Below are 22,794 nucleotides of genomic sequence, written 5' to 3'. Positions count from 1 at the left end.
TTCAGTTTCCACTCAGCTTCTGCTGTGGCAATCAGTGCGGTCTTTGACTCCTATTTCCAGTCATGCTCCGTTCTTGCAGCCAGTGCTGTCTCTGGCTTCAGTTTCCACTCAGCTTCTGCTTTGGCAGTCAGTGCGGTCTTTGACTCGTATTTCCAGCAGGCTCGGTTCTTGCAGCCAGTGCTGTCTCTGGTTTCTGTTTCCACTCAGGCTTTGCTCGTGCAGCCAGTGCCTTCTTTCTCTCTCACTCCCAGAATGCAGCAGCAGTGCCTGACGGCGCCTGGGGCAGCAGCAACTCTCTCTCCAGCAGCAGGCTGCACGCACATCAACTGCTATCATGGCTGAGGGGAGGCGGACGGGAGGCTCGCCTCCTTGCTGACAGCCCTTGGCTCCTCGGGCGGGTTTCCCCCATAGAGGAGGCGGCAGGTGCCTGCTGGGGGGCGACGGGAAGGATCGAGGGCTCCTGCTCGCGCCCCATTCAGCCAGGCTGCGCGTGGGGATGCTATAGGATTCACCGGCGCACCTCTGACAGCATCTCCGAGGAAGCGGCAGGTGTGCCGTGCACGGAGAATCCATCTCCTGGAGCCCGGGGCTGCAAGAGGCATCTCGGTAGAGCCGAGATTGAGCGTCAGCATCCCGGACAGCACTGCATGGATGCTCTCAGCACCGCACCAAGAGAAGCAGGTACCGAACTTAACACATTGGGTGACCACATCAGAGGGCAGCTTGGCTGGCACGGACCTACAAACGTCACGTGGAAGCCAGATTGCGAGCCAAGAATGGGCAATTGCGCGCGTTTTGTGGGGCGAGGTACAGTGTTTAATATAGGTTACTGGTTGGAATTAAATCATTGAGTGTTTTAGCTGATTTCTCAAGGCGCGCACCTACCTGTTTCGAGAGTTTGGATTAACGGGGTACCTCGTATTTTGGTTTTTGAGAGTGTGGCAGGATTCCTAAAGTTGGTGCGTGCCAGGTGTGAGTAACTCGCCCTGGTCTTGAAACCTTGATTGATTACTTGCCCCGCTTGTACCGGAATGTGAAGGCAGAAGCAGCCAGAGGAGATGCACCTGTCGCGAGAGGGCTTGGCATGTCGGAGGGCACATTTGCACCAAATTTGACAGAAAACCTGGGAGGTTAATCTTGTGTTATTGACCGCGTATGCATTTGTTAACTACCACGTGTTTTTTTTATAGGCTGCTCCGGGGTGGGTGTCACAGGTGTGAATGAGATGGTCACGTGACCATGTAAACGATTGGACGTTTTTCTCTGCCAAGTGAGCGCCTCACCCAGCCTGCTATGTATTTATGTATTTATGCATGCATGTATGTATGTATTTATTTTCTTTGCATTCTTGGGAGAGACAATGTAAAGCTCCACATTCCAACAAACTTGGAATATGCCGGGCTGGTGTGAATGCCCTACCGTGACCGCGGACCACGAGAATTTGGGTCGCAATTTTTCTGCAATTTATCCAGAGCTGGTGGTTTAATTCAGTCTTCTTTATTAATGTATTTATTTTATTTTGTGTAATGGAATACACGTTACTTTAAATCGGTTTCGGGGCGCTAGAGGGCGTGACAGGTGTGGATAAGATTCCAACAGGGGAAAGTATAACATATCAAGCTGTCTTGTCAGGTGTGTACCGCTGATCCAGTCCTGTTTTTGTTAATTTGAATTGCATTCTGGTTCTTACAAATAGATTTTTGCGTTGTTACAAAATGATAAAATCAAAACTACCAGCAACAGAATGCAAAGGAGAAACAAGCACTGGTTAGGGTAAGCTCTCCTGCAGCAGGAGATCCTGTCAGTGGGTTTGTGCAAAGTGAGCCCACCCACCTACACGGTGTACGATAGGTTTGAAAAGTGCCTTAAGCACACCTTTTTTCATTTTATTTATTTATTTCATTGTATTTACAATACATAATAATGGAAATGAAACTTTAATTTTATAGTTTTTATGTCTATCCAATTCAATCCAGTTTTTCCTTTCCATTCTGGTACCTGTATACCTAAATTTATAATGTGAGAAACAGGACTACAAGTACCAGAAGGCAAAGAAAACAAACCCTTAATTTGGCGAGCTACTCAAACATAGATGGGGGCTATTGAGCCGCCTGACATACCAAATCTTTTAGTAACTATTGCAGTCAATAACAAGAAACATATTTCAATCGAACATGATTACAGAAGAACATCTGGCTGGGCAACATCCATTCGTGGCCTTTTAACGTGATTTCCTCTTGATTACAAGGCAATCTCAGGCGCACTAGGTATGAGTAAAAAGACCTCCTTTCATCATATATATGGCGATTTTAAATGATTGTGTTAAATTTGATTTTACATCAAGACTGCAAAAATACATTCCTGATTTGCTAATGCTCTATTTATTCTAAGCAACATGTATTCCTAGAGTAGGCCTGTGGGTGCGGGCCTCAGCGGCCTTGTCTCCAATTATATGTGATCCATTGACAGGGAAGTAAAGGGTGCACGAGCGTTGTACAACTACTGATGGGGCGGATGGTGTGTGATGGTGGCTTCTCTTAGCAGCTTTGCCCATTCTTGGCACCAATATCCATGCGCGTGACTGTGATTGCCCACTGTTGCTTGTGTGCCTGGCCCACTGTAAGTGTCTGAGTCACAATAAGTGTTAGGAACTTGCTCAAGATTGTTTAAGATGTTTGAAACTATAAAAGACTGGGGCTCGTCACACCTGTGTTTCAAGAAGGTAAGGTTTTCGGCTGCAAACATCTGTTCTACTTTGTCATGAGCAGTGACTTCCAAGTACTAACTAACTAGGTTGACGTGCAGTTCATTAACCAGGGCCTTCTGGCCAAATGAGAAGGGCATTGGATTTGGGAGTGGAGAGCTTAAATTTCAAGGTCATCTCGGCTGTCTGAAGTACATTATTGGTTGTGGCTAAATCTCAAATGCTCCTCTCCATCATACTATGTTTCACCCTAGGGCGTGACGGTTTTCCACCACAAAGGACAATTAGTCGGCCGTTTGCAGTGCATACTTTTCACGTTCTCAAAGAACCAGGGCCATTCTTCAAAATTCTGACTAGCCCTTTCATGCAACTAGATTGGAGGATTGTGGACAAACACCCCTCCCCTGAACCCACCTCCTATCAATCCAGGTGGTGCAGCACTCTGTGTGGCGCCATCTTGGTAAATGTCATCCAAGATTTATTGTATTCCTGAGGGCAATGTGTGTTTCATATCAACCCTCAGGAGGATTCATCGATGCATGCGGACCTTGGGTCCCCTTTCACTTTCACACTCTTATTTAGTTTCCTCTTGAGCAGACTACCACAGGATCAGAATATTGGAGCGACTCTCAGATTAGCAACAGTGAATTTGACATTAGATCCACAATTTCCAATGTTACATTTTGGCAAAACCTCGGTGATCTCACTGGACTGTGGTGTTATGAACATGAAAGTCCTTCAAATTCTTCGTGTTACGTATTTATAGTTCCACCTCTATAGAGATATTTGGGTCTTGTTTAAGGAGATCCACTTTTTCTTATGTGGAGTGACAAACAGAGTTGAGCTTGATTTCCTTAACACTGTTCACATCCTCTTAATGTATGTCTGTGCAAACCTAGCCAAAAGTTAGCCGAGTGCTGTTTAGGGTCAAGACAGGCATTAAGTCAAAGTGTGATAGTCCTAGAAGAGGTTGATGACTTGTGGCCTGCATTGTGATGCAGTGTTCTTTAAAGCGGTGTATCTTCAACTCTTTCCTAAATTGCAGCAGTGGTGGGACGGTCCTGATGAATAGGTGGTTGTTGTTCCAGATCCTGCTTGCATAGTTGGGAAAGGCCTGCTGCCTTGTTTTTTGCTGTTTTATGCTTTACTCTGCATGAGTGACGTCCTAAAGGGCTTTGCTCCTTTGGAGAACCAGCCATGCTTGAGACCCAACCTTGCTTGTTGTGATGTACCCATAAACCCAAGTTATTGTACTTCACATTCAAAGGTCCGTGGTATTAATTCCAGTTGCTGCTACCCGCTGAGATTCACAATTTTATTTCCTGTGAATTAATGCACCTTATGTCAGGAAATGTATGAGTAAGTCACACCCAAGTTGGGACGAAGTTAAAACTGCAGTAAATGTTATGTGATTGTGGTGCTGGGTGAAGTTCCTTGAAATGTATCATCAGCATTGCTTAAAGAAGGGCAGCGCTGTCAAATGCCCTAGTAACTTATTGTGAGAAAGTGCCCTCTTTCTGCATGGTTGCCCCCACTTTTTGCTGAATTGCCGATGTTCTTTGAGTGTGCCCTGGGCTCCTGCTAATCAGGTACCCAGGGCCTATGTTCCTTCCCTAAAATTGCATTGAAGCCTAAACCCAATTGGCATCTCTGGCCACATGTCAGCCCCTTGTAAATGGTACCACAGGTATCCAGGGCACTGTGACCAGAGAAGGCCTCCAAGGGCTGCAGCACTTATTGTGCCACCCTTAGAGGTCCTGTACCCTGACACCCACACACTCCCTTTGCAGTCTGCGTGTCTTGGTGCAGAACATAGTGAAGAGTCGACATGGCACACATCCCTGTGTGCCATGCCCACAAAACCACTGCCCTAGCATAGATCAGTCACCCCTCTAGCAGAGTGCACTATGCCAGTGGTGAGGGTACAGGTGCATGAGCCCTGTACCCCTACAGTGCCCAAGTCCATTCTTGGGCATTGTCAGTGCAGTGCTGCCATTAAGAGTATATGGTGCTGGGAGTTTGTCATTACCAACTCCACAACACCATAATGGCTCCAATGAAAACTGGGAAGTTTGGTATCAAACTTCTCAGCACATTAAACCCACACTGATGCCAGTGTGGGATTTAATGTAAAATGCACAACAGAGGGCATCTAAGAGATGCCCCCTATAACTCGACCAACTTCTAGTGACCTGACTGAGTGGCTGCGTGGGCTGCCACCACCAGACATGTTTCTGGACCCCTGGGTCGAGAGCCTGCTGCTCTCGGGGGCCTGAAACAATGCACATCCTGGGACGAGGTGCCAAGCCTCCTCCCCCAGGATGGGCAGGGTTCACAAAGGGGAAGCTTCAAAGGCATGCCGCCTTTGTGAGCCTCCCCAGACCATTTGCTGCTTTCAGCAACTGGTCCCCACTGGTTCTACCCCCCTTTGGGTGGGAGAGCCGGCAGGAAAAACAAGTGCGGGAAAGAGGTGTGCCCACCTCTGCCAACTCCACCCCTCAGGTGGGGGAGGCGAGGTGAAGCACAACTCTGAGTCTCTGCCATCTTGAGGATGGGGGGACCCAACCAACCAGGGACAGGAGAGTGGCACAATAGGGGGTGTACCCACCCCAGGGAAGGGACCTATTGGTCCCTGCCCTTTAACTACCTGTAACGCCCCTAAATCTAGTATTTAGGGGGCACCCTGAACCTTGCTTCCGCAGATCCAGAAACGACAAGAAGAAAAGAAGAAGGACCAAACAGCCGTACAGCTAGCTAACAAGAGGAAGACTCCCACTGATTTTTCCCCAGCCCCACAGGCCTGTCTCCCCTCGAACCTGCTCCTGCGAAATCCCGGTTTGTCCTGCAGCCAGCAACCTCCAAAACCCCAGAGGACCTGCCTGCCTTCACTTCCAAAGACTGCTTCTCCCGTGAACACCGGATTTGTTCAACTGCAACCTCTGGCAGCAGCCGGAGACCGCGAATCCAGCCCACTCTGCACCCGCCGAACCCGGCCCGAGCTCGAATGGAAAAACACCACGAGGTGGTCACCCCGGCGATCCTGACCCAAGATCCGGCAACCTCTGACCTGCCTCAAGCCTCCAGCCGACGCCTGCTGTCTAAATCCAGAAGGCCCCCCTAACCGCGACAAGGAGCTGGTAAGAAGAACCGACCCCAAAAGGCACCCCTGCACCCAACGTCTCACGGCCTTGTGTGCCCAAACCGACAGTGCCTAACCAACCCTTAACTTCCCAACTTAGCTCTCCAAGTGGTGGTCGCACCCAGAAGTCCTCAGTCTCCCTGCCTGCAGTGCTATTGCAAACCGGAGGTTCTCCATAGAAAACAACAGGGCGCCCGATATTGAAACAGCACTCTGCACCCGGCCGCCCCAGTGCCGCTGAGGGTGCACCTTTTGTGCTACTTTGTTTCCCCATTTTCCCTGACCTTAACCCTAGGAGCTTTGCTCCCACAACCCAGTGGCCTGCTTGCCAGCAGCCACCAACCGGAGGCCCCCTATCTCCCATTGGTTAACATTCGGCCTCAACACCCTGCACCCGGCCACCCTAGTACCGCTGAGGGTGCAACAACAGTGCATCACTGACCCTGGGGGACCCCTGAGTCTAACCATAGAACCTTAACTCCCACAGTCGGTTACTTACCTGTGAACGGATAACCTGTTTTTCCTCCATAGGATAACATTGACAATTTTCTTCCACACAAATAACCAAAACATATTTACTTACCTGTTTGCAGGAAATATCCCAGTGCTGAATCTAGGTATCCAGCACTGAGTTACAAAAGTAACGTAAAGAGTAACGTACTTGTAATTTACTGAAAAAGCCTATTCATTTCAATGTGCTGCATTTGCTAAGGGTTGCAACCTCCTGCATCCCATGTAAATCAAACAAAGTACAGTTTCTATTGCATTTTCAAACTGTTCTATATTCAGCAACTTATTACGGAAAAGTATTTAATTCTTACCTGTGCCAGGCTTGCTTGGTGCTAAAATAAAACAATAGTATATATTTTTATACAAAAACGATTGGCCTAGAGTTCAGTTCTTGAGTGTGTGAATTCAATTGCTGACTGAGTGTGTACATCAAATGCTTAACACTGTTCTCTGATACTGCCTTACTGCTCGACCACTCAACCACAAATAGAGAGTAAGGTTCTATCTAAATTTAACCTCTGCCTACCTCTGGGGTCACCTGAACTCTATACACACTATACCTCATTTTGGTGTAGTATATATAGAGCCAGTTTCCTACACTTATAGTTTCATCTTTGTGTAATAGTATTTTGAATTTCCACTTCAGTATAAAGTCTTCTAGTGGTATTGTAGAGTCCACTTTTGTCATCGCCTCACGTCAGTGACCAGCGCACCTTTACTGATCAGCATTGCGGAGAGGATAAAACTCCGCAAGGGTACTGCTAGTCAGCTCTACCAACTTCGCTGAATGGCAGTGTGCACACGGGGGGGAACATGCTGAATAATCGCTTTATTATAATCAGTCCTGTTTGAATCAACATGTTTCTGCCCAGTTTGTCTATTCTCTCCAATCACTTTTGGGGAAGTTGATCAAAAGTCACGTGCTTCGGTCTTTCAAATTGGCCAGCCTCGAGACAGCGTGGGGGTTCTGGATGCTCCTTGTGAGCATTTAAGACCAGTGAAATGAGCAGGAGCAGTGCAGCGCGGACCTGTGAATGCCAGATGGGGGCTGGAACTCGGAGGTGAGACTAACGCATTAGTGTGCTGGTGTCTTAGATTAACACTTTAGTCACGCATATTTGCAGCTCATCAATCTCACTTTATTCACTGAATCATTTGCGCTTCTCATCTTGCCTTGCTGCTTCTTCAGCTATGCACGGTTTTTAACTTTACTCAGCTGGCCTGCTTGCAATGGAGTTACTTTGCTACGGTCGTAGAATGTTGCTTGATGCTTAGTTTATAACAGTTGTTTCCCTGCATCATGGTTTTAAAAAATAAAATAAAAACATTGTGAGCTGGTCAACCCTGGCCTCTCGGGGTCAGGGCTGGCTTGTGGCATGGGCTTGTTGGGGCCAGACCTTGGGAGCTAATCTACAGAGGAACTCGCAGGGCTTTTCATTAAGGTGCTGCACCCTGTAAGGACCCTACCTTGGCTCCAATGATTCAGTTTAAAGTTTTTCCAATCCTTTTTAATGTCTCACAATCACTGTATGTACCACCCTTCAAGCCCCCTTCCATGACCTCAAATCTACCTTTCACCCCCTGCTGCCACACACCAACACCCCCTCCACACCCCAGCCAACAACTTGATGCCAGCCTGCCAAAACTAAACTGTGGGCGATTCAAGTGAGTTGGAGGAGGTGCTGTGATATTTGTGTTCAGAGTCTCACCGGGACATCTGTAGGGATTCGGTACCAACGCTGAAGTTGGGCACCACAAGACATACCCAGTGGTTCTAGAGTGGAAATCGGTTCCTGATCATTAGAAAGACAGTGCCCACAGAATATAATGGGTCATTGCGATCCTGGTCGCCTTGATCACGTGGTGGGCAGTATATTTATTTTTCCACTTTTTTACTTACACAAGTTGACACAGAGTGACTTTATAACTTTGAGGTCCTGAAACATGCCCTGGAATCCCTGTATGGACCACAGTTGGGCAGAAACATGTTGACAAACACAAGAATCCTAGGGTCTACGAACTACCTCTAAGTTGCAGCTTAAACCTATGCGATAGTAATGAACCTAACTGGAAAAATTGTTAAGCAGAATGTTCCTAAGGGCAGATCCCTTTAAGGACATAATCCCTCACTCACCAATGGTGACATGCTTCATCATAGGGACTCTCCTCCCAAAGGAAAAACCTAGTTCCTTTGGGGGCTACAACCCCCTCTCTGAGAGGGAGGAGCTCAGGGATGTTTTATTTCTAGTTTTGAGGACTAACTAAGTCCACATATGATGAGCAAAAGTGTATGAGCAAGGGTGCAGCGCAAATAATGAAAAACGTGAGTATGTGAGAAAAAGTGATCGTTAAAACTGGCTAGAAGGCATCAAAGCCAACTTTAATCAAGAGATGCCTACTGTCAGTATTAAAAAGCAGTGCACCTGCGGTATGGATTTAAAACCGCTATGGTGTGAGTTTTAGGTGGTCAACATGTTTCAGCCCAAGAAGACCCAAGGTGGATCGGGCTTTCGTCAGGACCTTACAAAGAAACGCTACTGCAAGTGAAGAAAGTGAAAAAACAAAACCAAAAAAGGATATAGGGCCAGTGCAATGTCATAGGCCTCTATCCGAACCTGCAAGTACCTGAAATGGAAAGAAAGTAGCACATGTCAGGTAAGCTTAATACACGTCTTGACAGTATAAAATGTGTACTAAAATGGATCTGCATCAACAATAGTCCCAAAGGAAAAAGATACCTTACCCGCAAAGGCTGGGTACAGGATCTCACCTCTAACTGGCAACCGCTCAGGAAGGCAGCACCGCTCTACAAAACAGTTTTTATTATTTGTGGAGTGCAACAAAAGGAGTAAACAAAATCTCAAAATGATCGTATAGTAGTTAAAAGCTATTCATATCGATCATATGAAAATTAACCACTAGTGTAAGGAGCTATAGAATCATAAAAAACAGATGAGGGGTCAACCCATAAAGGTCACATTACATGTGCTGTAAGTCTGCTAAGGAGACTCCAAAAAACACTAATCACTCAGCCCTCTGCCTAGCATGACAAGCAGAGGGAGCAAAAACCCTCCAAAGGCTGTATGGAGAGTAGTAAGCAGATATATCTGCATCACATAAAGCAAGATCCCCAAACCAGCGTGGTTTATAGAACCTAAGGCAAAGGGACACCAAATTTATGGCGTCTTTTAGACGTATTAGATATACGCATGTGCACACCAGTTCCAGTGCGGCCTATGAGACGCATGCGCGATGCTTAGCCGTAGCATCGTTACTTCGCGCATGCACATTTTTTCCATTATTACTGAGCATGCGCAACGGGGCACTGTCAGCGCCACCTGAGCTCGATCAAGGAATCACGGCAAGGGCTATTTAAGAGCGCGGTCTGGGACCAGCACTCACCTCCGGCAGCAGGCTCTCCAGGTCTAGCGGTACCGATGTATAGGTGAGCATTTGTGAACATTTTTGGTGTCCCTTTGCCTTAGGTTCTATAAACCACGCTGGTTTGGGGATCTTGCTTTATGTTATGCAGATATATCTGCTTACTACTCTCCATACAGCCTTTGGATGGTTTTTGCTCCCTCTGCTTGTCATGCTAGGCAGAGGGCTGAGTGATTAGTGTTTTTTGGAGTCTCCTTAGCAGACTTACAGCACATGTAATGTGACCTTTATGGGTTGACCCCTCATCTGTTTTTTATGATTCTATAGCTCCTTACACTAGTGGTTAATTTTCATATGATCGATATGAATAGCTTTTAACTACTATACGGTCATTTTGTGATTTTGTTTACTCCTTTTGTTGCACTCCACAAATAATAAAAACTCTTTTGTAGAGCGGTGCTGCCTTCCTGAGCGGTTGCCAGGTAGAGGTGAGATCCTGTACCCAGCCTTTGCGGGTAAGGTATCTTTTTCCTTTGGGACTATTGTTGATGCAGATCTATTTTAGTTCACATTTTATACTGTCAAGACGTGTATTAAGCTTACCTGACATGTGCTACTTTCTTTCCATTTCAGGTACTTGCAGGTTCGGATAGAGGTCTATGACATTGCACTGGCCCTAAATCCTTTTTTGGTTTTGTTTTTTCACTTTCTTCACTTGCAGTAGCGTTTCTTTGTAAGGTCCTGATGAAAGCCCGATCCACCTTGGGTCTTCTTGGGCTGAAACATGTTGACCACCTAAAACTCACACCATAGCGGTTTTAAATCCATACCGCAGGTGCACTGCTTTTTAATCCTGACAGTAGGCATCTCTTGATTAAAGTTGGCTTTGATGCCTTCTAGCCAGTTTTAACGATCACTTTTTCTCACATACTCACGTTTTTCATTATTTGCGCTGCACCCTTGTTCATACACTTTTGCTCATCATATGTGGCCTTAGTTAGTCCTCAAAACTAGAAATAAAACATCCCTGAGCTCCTCCCTCTCAGAGAGGGGGTTGTAGCCCCCAAAGGAACTAGGTTGTTCCTTTGGGAGGAGAGTCCCTATGATGAAGCATGTCACCATTGGTGAGTGAGGGATTACGTCCTTAAAGGGATCTGCCCTTAGGAACATTCTGCTTAACAATTTTTCCAGTTAGGTTCATTACTATCGCATAGGTTTAAGCTGTAACTTAGAGGTAGTTCGTAGACCCTAGGATTCTTGTGTTTGTTAATGGTTGATTGGGGATACAATCCTTAGTGGTCTTTAAAATGTTCCCTTGGACTCTCTCGTTTGAACTGTTGTTTATTGGTCAGAAACATGTTGACCCCTGAGAGGAATATGATTTATTAATCCCTAGTCTTCTTTTTAAACTCTATCACACAGGTCACTTAATGAAGTCTACGTGGATCTCTGGACTCTGCCCTTCCTTACCCTTTCACCATCGCTCATCTTAGAAAAACAGCTCGGCTCCTCCTCTCAGGGGAGTTGTAGCCCACACCATGGGCCCAGCGGTATAGGTGTGAGGAGGAAACCCAATGATGAAGCATGTCACCCTCGGGTGAGTGAGGGTTCTTGTCCCGAGAAGGTCTATTTCCCGGTAGCTTTGTTATACACGATTATAAGAGCACATATAGGACCAAATCTCAATATAGTTGATAAGATTGGTCGTTCTGAATACACAACCAGACGAACTTTTTGTAGGTTTTCTTTTTTCTTTTTGTGTTCAGAGGCAAGTCACTGCTTTGATGGAGCCGGCCAGTGACTTACCTGTGAAAGAGGCCCTCTGCTGCTTCATTTTATTCATCAGCAGCAGCAAAGACAGCAGGACTCCTTCGCTACGGTAAAGGAGTGTCGCCCCACCTGCCAGCAGCTAAAAAAATGGAAAACAAAACGATAAACTCTTGTTTATTATCGTTTTATTTTTTTCTCAAGCTGAGGCTTGAAGGGGCAGGGTGGTGATAGGCTGGAGGGGGAGTGTTGGGCACTGCCTTCACTGTGCGTATGGGCTTGACCGGCCGTCTGAGGCCAGCTAAACCCACATGCGCAGTGAAGCTCTCTCAAACCCCAGCTGCATTGCTGGGTTGGAGAGAGCAGGCGCAGGCTCCCAGTCTGTGTGGGAGCACAAATCATCAGCACTCAGGCCAATCCTGATGCTGCTTTCAGCAGCTTGAAAGCACGTCGGGATTGGCTGCAGTGCACACTGGGAGCCTGCGCCTGGAGAAGCAGGAGCGCGATGTAGCGAGATGGTACCGTTTCTTTTTCTTTCTTTTTTTTTACTTCAGTCCTCATATCATCTCCAATCTTTAAATAAGCACCATTTAGGGTTCTAGAGGCCCATGTGCTGAAAAATGGTACTCTCTTCTTCAAGTAAATTTACTGGGCTACCTCCGGTGTGACTTACTTCATAGCCCAACTGATTTAAAAAGATGTCATCTTTGGACGGGTCAATTGATTAAATCTTCAACATATCCCAAAAGTCACCACCATCCTTTCTCTTATTTTTCCACCTATCAATCTCCTCAAAAAAAGACCACCCATTCTCCCTTTGCCTGTTCTACTTCTTCCCTCCCTTTGTCCGTGCTCCTTCTTCCCTCCCTGTGTCCGTGTTCCTTCTTCCCTCCCTGTCTCCGTGTTCCTTCTTCCCTCCCTGTGTCCGTATACCTTCTTCCCTCCCTGTGTCCGTGTACCTTCTTCCCTCCCTTTGTCCGTGCTCCTTCTTCCCTCCCTTTGTCCGTGTTCCTTCTTCCCTTCCTGTGTCCGTGTTCCTTCTTCCCTCCCTGTCTCCGTGTTCCTTCTTCCCTCCCTGTGTCCGTGCTCCTTCTTCCCTCCCTTTGTCCGTGTTCCTTCTTCCCTTCCTGTGTCCGTGTTCCTTCTTCCCTCCCTGTCTCCGTGTTCCTTCTTCCCTCCCTGTGTCCGTGCTCCTTCTTCCCTCCCTGTGTCCGTGTACCTTCTTCCCTCCCTGTGTCCGTGCTCCTTCTTCCCTCCCTTTGTCCGTGCTCCTTCTTCCCTCCCTGTGTCCATGTTCCTTCTTCCCTCCCTGTGTCTGTGTACCTTCTTCCCTCCCTGTGTCCGTGTACTTTCTTCCCTCCCTGTGTCCGTGTTCCTTCTTCCCTCCCTGTGTCCGTGTACCTTCTTCCCTCCCTTTGTCCGTGCTCCTTCTTCCCTCCCTTTGTCCGTGTTCCTTCTTCCCTCCCATTGTCCATGTTGCTTATTCCCTCCTACCAAACATTGTCCCATGTCCATGTTGATTCTTAACTCCCACCCTTCCGTTGTTCCTATTGCTTCCACCCTTCCGTTGTTCCTATTGCTTCCACCCTTTTGTTGTCCGCGTTGCGTCTTCCTTCTCAACCTCACATCTTCCCTGTGGCTTCTTCCCTACCACCCTTCTGTTGTCCCTGTTGGTTCTTGTTGTCCCTGTTGCTTCATACCTCCCACCGTCCTGTTGTCTGTGTACCGCCACCTACCCAATTCTACTGCATCATAGTGCTTTTTTGAACCTCCCATTGACCATGTTGTTTGTTTCCTCTCACACTCCCTTTCGTTGTCAGTGTGGCTCCTGCCCCACCCCCAAATAAGAAAAGTGCTATGACTTGGTCAGCACTGGCCCCACCATTGCATTTAAAAAAAAGCTTTTAGCCATGCCTTACAACATGACTGAAAGACATTGTCAAAGCCAATAACTCTCCAATAGGTGAGGCCTATTGGCTTTGCCAGTGCTTGTTGCATTTGGTGGGTTTTGTTCCCTACAGTGGTAGGTACCATGAGCAGTGCTGACCTTCAGGGATTGGGGGTGGTGGGTACTGGAGGGGCCTGCTGCTGGTTGGCTCAGAGAGTCCAGTACTAACCAGATCAAGTCTCTCCAAAACAGTGTATTTCTTTATGATGTGATCTTTGCAATACACTTCAGTTTAGCATATTGTGTTATACCATTGCACGGAGTGGCAGTTGCTAAAAAGAGACTGATTCTAATCAGGAACTTAAAACATTCATGCCCCAACCACAGAGGAAAGTCAGCTGTCTTTTGCCCCCTATACCTGGCTTGGGGTTTTACTATAGATGGAGTGGCATTATAGTGTGTTTTGATTAGTGCGGCGAATACGCTGAATTGATGTATTCCATGATGCTCTCGTGTGATGAAGATGGAAGAGAAGGCGCTGTGGAGAAAGTAATTGTGTAGGATCACCCAGTGTGGTCAAGCGGAAGCCTAGATTGATGCACAGTTTATGTGCAAGTCAGCCTACATGGTTATCAAGTTCTCTCTCTCTTCCCCATTTTTGATCAGACTTAATGATTTGTTTTTAATTCTTTGATGCACTTAATCAGTGCACGGTGTTAAATAAAGCCAGGCTACCCATGTTTCATAGGACCGCTGGTAGTAATGTTTGGGGAGGGGGATGTTTTTATGTGGAAGCGAAAATTAAAACCTAAGCACCCACCTTTGGTCAATGCAGTGGACCATTTGCTCCACGTAGCTAAATGTCTTTAGTCATTGTCATTCATTCCTGAATTAATTCATGTACCCACTCTTCACCATCCAACTATTCATTCATTAACCCATGCAGCACTGTCACCAATCCCCATGCACTCATTTGACGATTGGAGATTGGACAAGATTCAATAATGAGACGTGTTGTAAGTGCACCACATTTGCAATGTTTTTCATAAAGATTATTGTGGAGGTCCCTCATCCTGCCCCCCCCCCCAACCCCCACCCGCCGCAGTGGTCAGGCTCGCTTGCTTGCGCCAGGCAGTATGGGGCTGGTCTGACAAACTTCGCCAGAGTCGGGCCTGATTAGATCATGTCCCACTCACTAAGATCTCACCCTGGTGCACCCGTACACCTTGAAACGCGATGGTTAACACAACCAAGTATTGACATCACGTCTTATAACAAATAAAAAAAACCTGCACATCCCCTCCATCTGATACTAAGAGGCTCGGACGTATTCTACTCCTGGAGCCTCGGAAGGGCAGAGGTCATGACCTTTGAGGCTTCTTCCGCCTCTCTCGTGCTCCCACCGCTGCATCGGTGGTGTGCAGAGCCGCGTCTAGTTGCATGCCAGCCGGCCTGCTTCCTGCAGTGAGCCGCACACGCAGCGCCGGCGGATCTGCATTTCTAACACAGCGCGAGGCGGGCAGCAGCTCCGGGGATGAGGTCACCGCTGAATCCCTGCCAGCGGGGCCCAGGTGCCGTGCACCATGTAGGGCGCTCGCACTGGAGCCCCACTATCAAGTGTTGCTAAGTGTCGGGGTGCTAAGAAAAGGCTCCTGGGAAGGACATCTTTTGCAAAGTATAATTCAATAAACAGTATAACGATCAGGGGATAAATGTATAAATATAATCACATATCATGAAATGTTGGCATATTAACTTTTTTCAATTAATGACCTTCTCTTATCATATGCCCACATATTTTTTTTATATCATTGAATTATAATGGAGAAAATCGTGAAGAGCTCATCAAAAATTCGATGGACTGTATATGCTCACAACGGCTGTTGAAATTGTCCAGCACCATGGCTGTGGCACCATCGACCTTGGAGGATGAATAGCTAAGTTGACACCCTAGCCTTTCAATGCCTAGCCATCAAGTTACCCACATATTTCTCCAAGAGGTTCCTCAGGAAGGTGTCTTGTAAACTAGCTAAACAAAACATTGTGTATCCATAGTGAGAACTTGGGCTTCCTTTTTGGCAGAGAAAGTCATACAATATGAAGCTGCAGGTATATTGTTGTGTGCTTGCCCAAGTGCATGCGTACAATTCAAAGTACAAACCTATTGCCAATGCTTATTAATCACAGAAAGCAATTAGTCCGGGCATGTTCAGCGTGGAGGCATGAAGACTCGAACACACAACTGGAATGGCTTTCAAATTTGAGGGCTCCTACGTAAATAGGCATATATACATTCAGGTATCATTATACACAGACCAGCAGTCCTATATAATCCTGTGTAATATGAGGCATAGGGTGATGCACACCAAGTGGCACACGATAGTTCACACGATTGGGCACAGGGTGATATGATTCAGGCAAAAACTGAGTGATGCACCTCACAGGGGCATTAGATGGTGCACCTCACAGGGGCATTAGATGGTGCACCTCACAGGGGCATTAGATGGTGCACCACACAGCAGCATTAATGGTCAACCTTACAGGAGCATCAGACAGTGAACCTCACATGAGCATTTGATGATGCACTACGCATGAGCATTAGATGGTCCACCACACAGGAGCATTAGACGGTGCACCCCATAGCAGCATTAGATGCTGCACCACACAGGAACATTAGATGGTGCACCACACAGGAGCATTAGGCGGTGCACCACACAGCAGCATTAGATGGTGCACCACACAGCATTAATGGTCAACCTTATAGGAGCATCAGACAGTGAACCTCACATGAGCATTGGATGATGCACCACACATGAGCATTAGATTGTCCACCACACAGGAGCATTAGACGGTGCACCCCATAGCAGCATTAGATGCTGCACCACACAAGAACATTAGATGGTGCACCACACAGGAGCATTAGGCGGTGCACCACACAGCAGCATTAGATGGTGCACCACACAGCATTAATGGTCAACCTTACAGGAGCATTAGACGGTGAACCTCACATGATCATTTGATGGTGCACCACACATGAGCATTAGATGGTCCACCACACAGGAGCATTAGACGGTGCACCCCATAGCAGCCTTAGATGGTGCACCACACAGAAGCATTAGGCGGTGCACCACACAGCAGCATTAGATGGTGCACCACACAGGAGCATTAATGGTCAACCTTACAGGAGCATCAGACAGTGAACCTCACATGAGCATTTGATGATGCACTACGCATGAGCATTAGATGGTCCACCACACAGGAGCATTAGACGGTGCACCCCATAGCAGCATTAGATGCTGCACCACACAGGAACATTAGATGGTGCACCACACAGGAGCATTAGGCGGTGCACCACACAGCAGCATTAGATGGTGCACCACACAGCATTAATGGTCAACCTTATAGGAGCATCAGACAGTGAACCTCACATGAGCATTGGATGATGCACCACACATGAGCATTAGATTGTCCACCACACAGGAGCATTAGACGGTGCACCCCATAGCAGCATTAGATGCTGCACCACACAAGAACATTAGATGGTGCACCACACAGGAGCATTAGGCGGTGCACCACACAGCAGCATTAGATGGTGCACCACACAGCATTAATGGTCAACCTTACAGGAGCATTAGACGGTGAACCTCACATGATCATTTGATGGTGCACCACACATGAGCATTAGATGGTCCACCACACAGGAGCATTAGATGGTGCACCACACAGTAGCATTAGATGGTCCACCACACAGGAGCATTAAATGGTGCACCACACTGGAGCATTAGATGGTGCACCACACAGGAGCATTAGATGGTACACCACACAGGAGCAGTAGATGGTGCACCACACAACAGCATTAGATGGTGCACCACACAGGAGCATTAGATGGTGCACCACACAGCAGCATTAGATGTGCACCACATAGGAGCGTTAGATGATTTGCCTCATGAGATCACTGGCTGCTGTTAGTGGAGCCTTGTGTGGTGTGCATCAGCAGAGCCACAGGGTTACATGCAATATGGAGACCTTGTACAATTTACAAAGAGGGACACTTTTTTGTAGTAGGTGGGCAAAGGCTAAAGCCAGAGAGGTCTCAAGTTTTTTAGTGTCTGCCAGACTCTTTTAATCAATCACATAATATGTACATAAATCAAATAATATCTAAAATGGCTTTGGTTTGGTCTCCTCCCACCTTTAGTATGTTGAAGTGCCATTGAAATATTGGGTTAGCCCACAGGACAACACCCATAAGTAAAGAAAGGTCAGATGGTCAGCACCTATGACAGCCTTTGGGTATTAGAAGTGTCAGGCAGTATGAATGATTGCATTTTGCCTGTTTACTAGCTGTATTTATATCAGAAGTGTTGGACCTGGCCCTTTTGGCAGAGTCACCCCCATACATTATGCCTTCCTCCTCCTATTTTTTTCTGAATTAGTTTTTATTGTTCTTAGGACACTGTGCACTTTACCTCTGATAACCACTATTAAAGTGCTCTCTCCTTAAAATATGGTGGAATTGGCTTATACCCAATTGGCAAATTTCATTTACTTGTTATTATCTTGTAAAGTGGCAGTACGTGTGCACAGGGCCTGTAAATTAAATGCTAATTGTGGGCTTGCCACACTGGTTCTGCCACCTACTTAAGTAGCGCTTTAAACATGCCACAGGCCTGCCAGTGCAGAGCCTGTGTTGGCAGTTTTAACTGCCATTTTGACCTGGCAAAATAAACCTTCTGCCATGCTCAAACCTACCTTCTTAATGCTAATAAATCACCTTATGGTAGGCTCTAGACAAGGGTGCAGTGTATTTAAAAAGCTGGACTTTTAAGTTTTGCATGTCCTGGTAATGAAAAACTTTGAAATTAGTGTTCCACTACAGCAAGGCCTATCTTTCCCATAGGATAACATCCAATGGGATTTTATAAATGTAATTTCCAAAAGAGAAGAGATACTTGAATCATGTTTGATGTCTCTGGAATCCTTAATCAAAATCCATTGTATGGTGAAGTTGGATTTTAAATTACAATTCTGAAAAAGCCACTTTTATAAAGTTGGCATTTCTTGCCTTAGCCATTTGGTGCCTGCAGCCTGTCTCTGGTCGCATGACTGGATGTAGTTGGCAGTTGGACTTTGTGCATTCCTCCTAGATAACCACACACAATGGGAGCTTAGGTATGACATCACTGGCAGGTTGGGATCGATGAGCTGGGTTCTGGGATTTGTGTGCCTCCACACAAAGGGCTGCATAACCTCTGTAGTTAGTTGGGAGCCAGGGAAGGAAGGGCATCTGCACACTTCAAAGGCATGCCTCTAGCAGCTTCTCCCCACTTCAAAGGCACAACTGTGTATCAAAGAAGGACCTTTGACACTACAACTTCAGTACACTTCTGGACCTGTGGATACTCTGCCAGGAAGAAGGGCTGCTGTGCTGCTGCAAGGACTGCCACTCCGCTGGACTGCTGCTCTGTGGGACTCCTCCTTTGCTGTGCTGACCTGCTGCCATCTTGCCTGAGTGAGAAGGACTGGACCTGCATCTCATGAGCCCAAACCCATATTGAATCTAAGGACTAGTTGACTGGCCTCCTGATCTCAATCTTCTTGGACATAATAGGCTTTCAACAACCTTGCATCTGCATCTGGACTCTGCTTCTGTGAGTCTACCCTGCCAAGTGGTGCCAACCCAGTCCTGGACCCTTGGAAGTGGGCAAAAGGTATTTTACCAGTCTTTGTGGATCCTGCCGAAAAGACACATCTCCTCTGTTGTGCGGTGCAATCCAGTGCAGAACCACTGCATCTCTGCTGTTGCTGCGCGGATTGGACCCGTCACAAAGACCCACATCACCTTGCAATTCTGTCTGAACCGCCACTGTGCAAGGCATCCTCGGTGCAGTTCCTCACAGCTCTTCTCGACTGCAGCCTCGACACTGGACTCCACATCACAGCTCTTCATAACTGATGCATCACCCGACAGCATGCTACATGCTTTACGCCAAACTTCAGATCACAAGTTCTGTTGACAGGATCCTCGACGATGATGCAGGCTTTTGCATCATGAAACAAATGCCTCGCTTCCGCTGTGTGACACATCTTCGGCGTGGATCCTCGCAATGCTTCACAAACCAGGATTGAAAGTATTCTTTCCAGTTGGTCTAAATGGGTCCCTGTAGCTGGCCTGCACTCCATTGCGGTAAGCCTGAGCTTGTGACTTTGTCCTGGTCCGAGGCGACCAGATATCCATAGTTGCTGCTTTGTGCTTTTCAGTGCTATTTTTACCTAAAACTTTTAAAGGCAATATCTCTGATCCTACTAATTATTTTTTTGTCATTTTGGTCTTGTTTTATTTATTAAATTAGGCTCTATTTTTCTTCCCTGATGTGGGTACCCTTTTGTATGTGTCACTGTTTTTGTGTTTGGAGCATTGCACAAATATTTTACACATTGTCACGATTAGCCTGACTGCTCTGGTCAAAGCTACCAGGGGATTGGACACTAGTTTATTTGGGGTTTGTTTGTGCCTTACCCTAACTAGGATTGTGGTTGCTGCTTGACCAGGGCTCTCACCACAGTCAAACAGTAACCTAATTTCTAACAGCGCTTATTAACATAAATAGGAATCCAGCTCAAGTCACCACTGGTGATCCACACATTGGCCCTCTAAGGAGCTGTGGTGAGGCTGGAGAGATGGTGTGAACCATTGGAGTGAATCATAAGTGTATTATTATTTATGACCCTGCAGTGCCCTTTACTGCAAATGCACCCGCCATAGCCATGAGCACCACCGTAGAGCATAGTCTTTGCAGATCAGTAGGTATCCATTTTTTGTCTGTGTGTGAGTCCACCTTTGAAATGTAAATACATATTTTGTCTATGGAAAATGTAAGATATTTACTTCTGTGCAGCACAATCTCTGCAATTTTGACAAAAATTGTTGGCCCTCCCGCCATTATTTATTATTAGAATTGCAAAAAACAGATTGGAATTTAGAGGAACTCAGTTGTTTATTTTACCAGTTTCAAAACAGTGAAAAGTCAAGTTTTGAGACAATTCCAGTTTTTATTATCATGCATTTCTTTTGTAAAAAATTTGGAAATGCAGGTTTTGTTCAAAGCTATGTAAAGCAAAACTTAATAAAATTATTACATTTTAATATGGACAAAACACATCTATTTTAAAAATGAAACAAATTAACAGCCTCGTTAGAAGGAGAATGCAAAGCTAAAATATTCAGCATAATTAGAAATTGAAGCTTAGAAGTACAAACATCAAGTGTAGTGAGCGTCACCTCTTAATCACAGGACTTGACATGTCCAAATGCATCGATTTCACTCACTGGGTTTAAGCACATTTGCAGCGGCCTTACTCTTCCATCTCAACTCATCTCATCGCTAACGACTCCACTAACTTTGTCACTTCACTCAGATTCTATTCTTCACCCACAGAGGTCTTGGTCCTCCGATGGACCTTGCTTTGTTACAGTGAGAGGAGAGAAATCAGGGTGTTGAACTGTTGGGATCCTAATGAGGACCAACAATTAGTAGCCAAATTCACAAATTAGTGATCACATTTAAATGCACTACTCTCAGAACTATGCTATAGACATAGAGTATTGCAATTGGAAGCTCAAACCTCCCTCCTAAAGAAGTTCAATCTAACAGGAATCATGCATACCAGAAGCTCTGTTGTGGTTACACAGAACAAGAGCAAACTAACTTGATGTTCTGAAAATCATCTATGACTCTCTCTACCAGGCATTAGAAATCAGATAAAAGTAAGCACCGTTTCTATAGAAAGAACATTAATAAAAGACATAATAAAAGACTCAGACACATTTTAGATAATGTTGTTATTGTTTTAAAGATTCAATATCAATCATGTAAGCAGTATTTAAAAAAGTTCAGTCAGGAGTCTTACAGCACATAGTATAAAACCATACATTTAGTCAAAGTAAATCTACAGCTAAATAAAAGAATCCATAAAGAGGATGGTAAAGGTTAGGGTTTCCTACCACAAACAAAGGCAGGAGGATGGTTCAATATAATTCTCTTAGCATGGGCAAAAGGGTAAAGTTATAGTCCACCAAGGAAAAGTCCATTGGCATGGGCAAGGGGAATGGAGCTATAATCAGGAAAGATAAAGTCTGGTCACTCACCAGACAGTTTCAAACCATCCAGCAGGCAAGACCATCAGCAAAGGGAAAAAGACAAGGGTCATGGAAAGTCCGATGCTATGGTGGGTAGGTAGGAAATTGAGAGAGAGATTTCAAACCCTCCTCCATGGAAAGTCACTTTTTATACCTCCAATACTTCATTTGTGACCTTAATTGTCACCATACAATGGTCTGATTATCATGTGACCATTCTTCCCGTCATCAGGTACAAAATTGATACTCCAACATATTTTCCCTTGTTGGTCATGAGAAACGACTGTCGATTCCGTCCTCACAGGTTAGTTGACAAAGCACCCATTCACTTTGTTGCTTTTTATGTATTAGGTCAAAGGGTCAAGTTCCCATTAATTCACTCACAACGAAGTACAGAAAAAGTGTCTATTGATTTAAGGATGTTGCGTAAAAAGGACAGAGAAAGCAACATTTGAGGAAACAAAACATTACCAGGCTATGAAATAATGTAGCCTAAAGAAAAAAGGCATTATAATGCAATTTAAAGCCAGCATTTTTTATTTAGTAAAATTAACTCATAATTAAGTTCAGGAATAATGAAATAAATCAGGCATATTACACAAAGAAATAATTGTAATGCTCTCAGTGATTATTGCATAGAAATGTCCAACTCTAAATATGGCCTATTACAACAATTTGAAAAGTACATACATGCATTTATGCTGAAAGTTTAATTCATATATAATTTAACAATTTTGATTTGCACCAGGTTTTTGTTTGCTATGGTGCATTACAAGGAAGGCAATAGAGATGCTAAGTTTCATCTTTAGTATGTGCACAATCATGTGGAAGACTCATTTGTTACATAGATATGCTGCTTAACACTAACAATGTGTTATTTTGCATTATAGAAAGCTTTTCGATCAATAATCTTTCATAACGAGTTTGTTAAAGTAATAAGGTAATTAAATCATTAACATGCCGAATTCATTATTCTCAAAATTCTTCTTTTCTATAAATCCAAGCACACTTTTATGGTGTTGGTACTCCAACTTTTCTCTTATTCAGTGTTATTTTTCTAGATGTGTGCTAAGCGGACATTAGAGTTTCATTGTCAAAATTGTTTTTTATGTTGCGTAAAGAATGATCAGCGTTTACGCAGCATCACTGCTGATTTGAATCTTAGCTGTACTTTAGATCTAAACTGTACTTCTAAGGTGACCCTGGATTGTCCGTGTCTAATTTGTATTCTTCAGCGATATTCGATTTTTTCAGTTTCCATTTTC

At 45.5% G+C, this 22,794-nt stretch overlaps 1 protein-coding gene across 3 annotated transcripts in view; it reads left to right on the top strand.

Annotated features, from left to right (window-relative positions):
- The first annotated feature begins 257 nt into the window (after positions 1-257).
- PPFIA4 (PPFI scaffold protein A4) overlaps positions 258-22,794 on the top strand; it is a 3,163,248-nt gene continuing 3,140,711 nt past the window's right edge. For all 3 annotated transcript variants that reach the window (XM_085600211.1, XM_085600208.1, XM_085600214.1), the window contains exon 1: positions 258-681. The gene's annotated coding sequence lies outside the window, so the exon portion shown is untranslated. The remainder of the gene's footprint in view (positions 682-22,794) is intronic.

Source organism: Triturus cristatus, chromosome 1_2 (genome assembly GCF_964204655.1).
Source record: "Triturus cristatus chromosome 1_2, aTriCri1.1, whole genome shotgun sequence".
NCBI classification, from domain to species: Eukaryota; Metazoa; Chordata; class Amphibia; order Caudata; family Salamandridae; genus Triturus; species Triturus cristatus.
The sequence above is the reverse complement of the archived record's forward strand: the minus strand, read 5'-3'. Positions and strand labels throughout refer to the sequence as shown.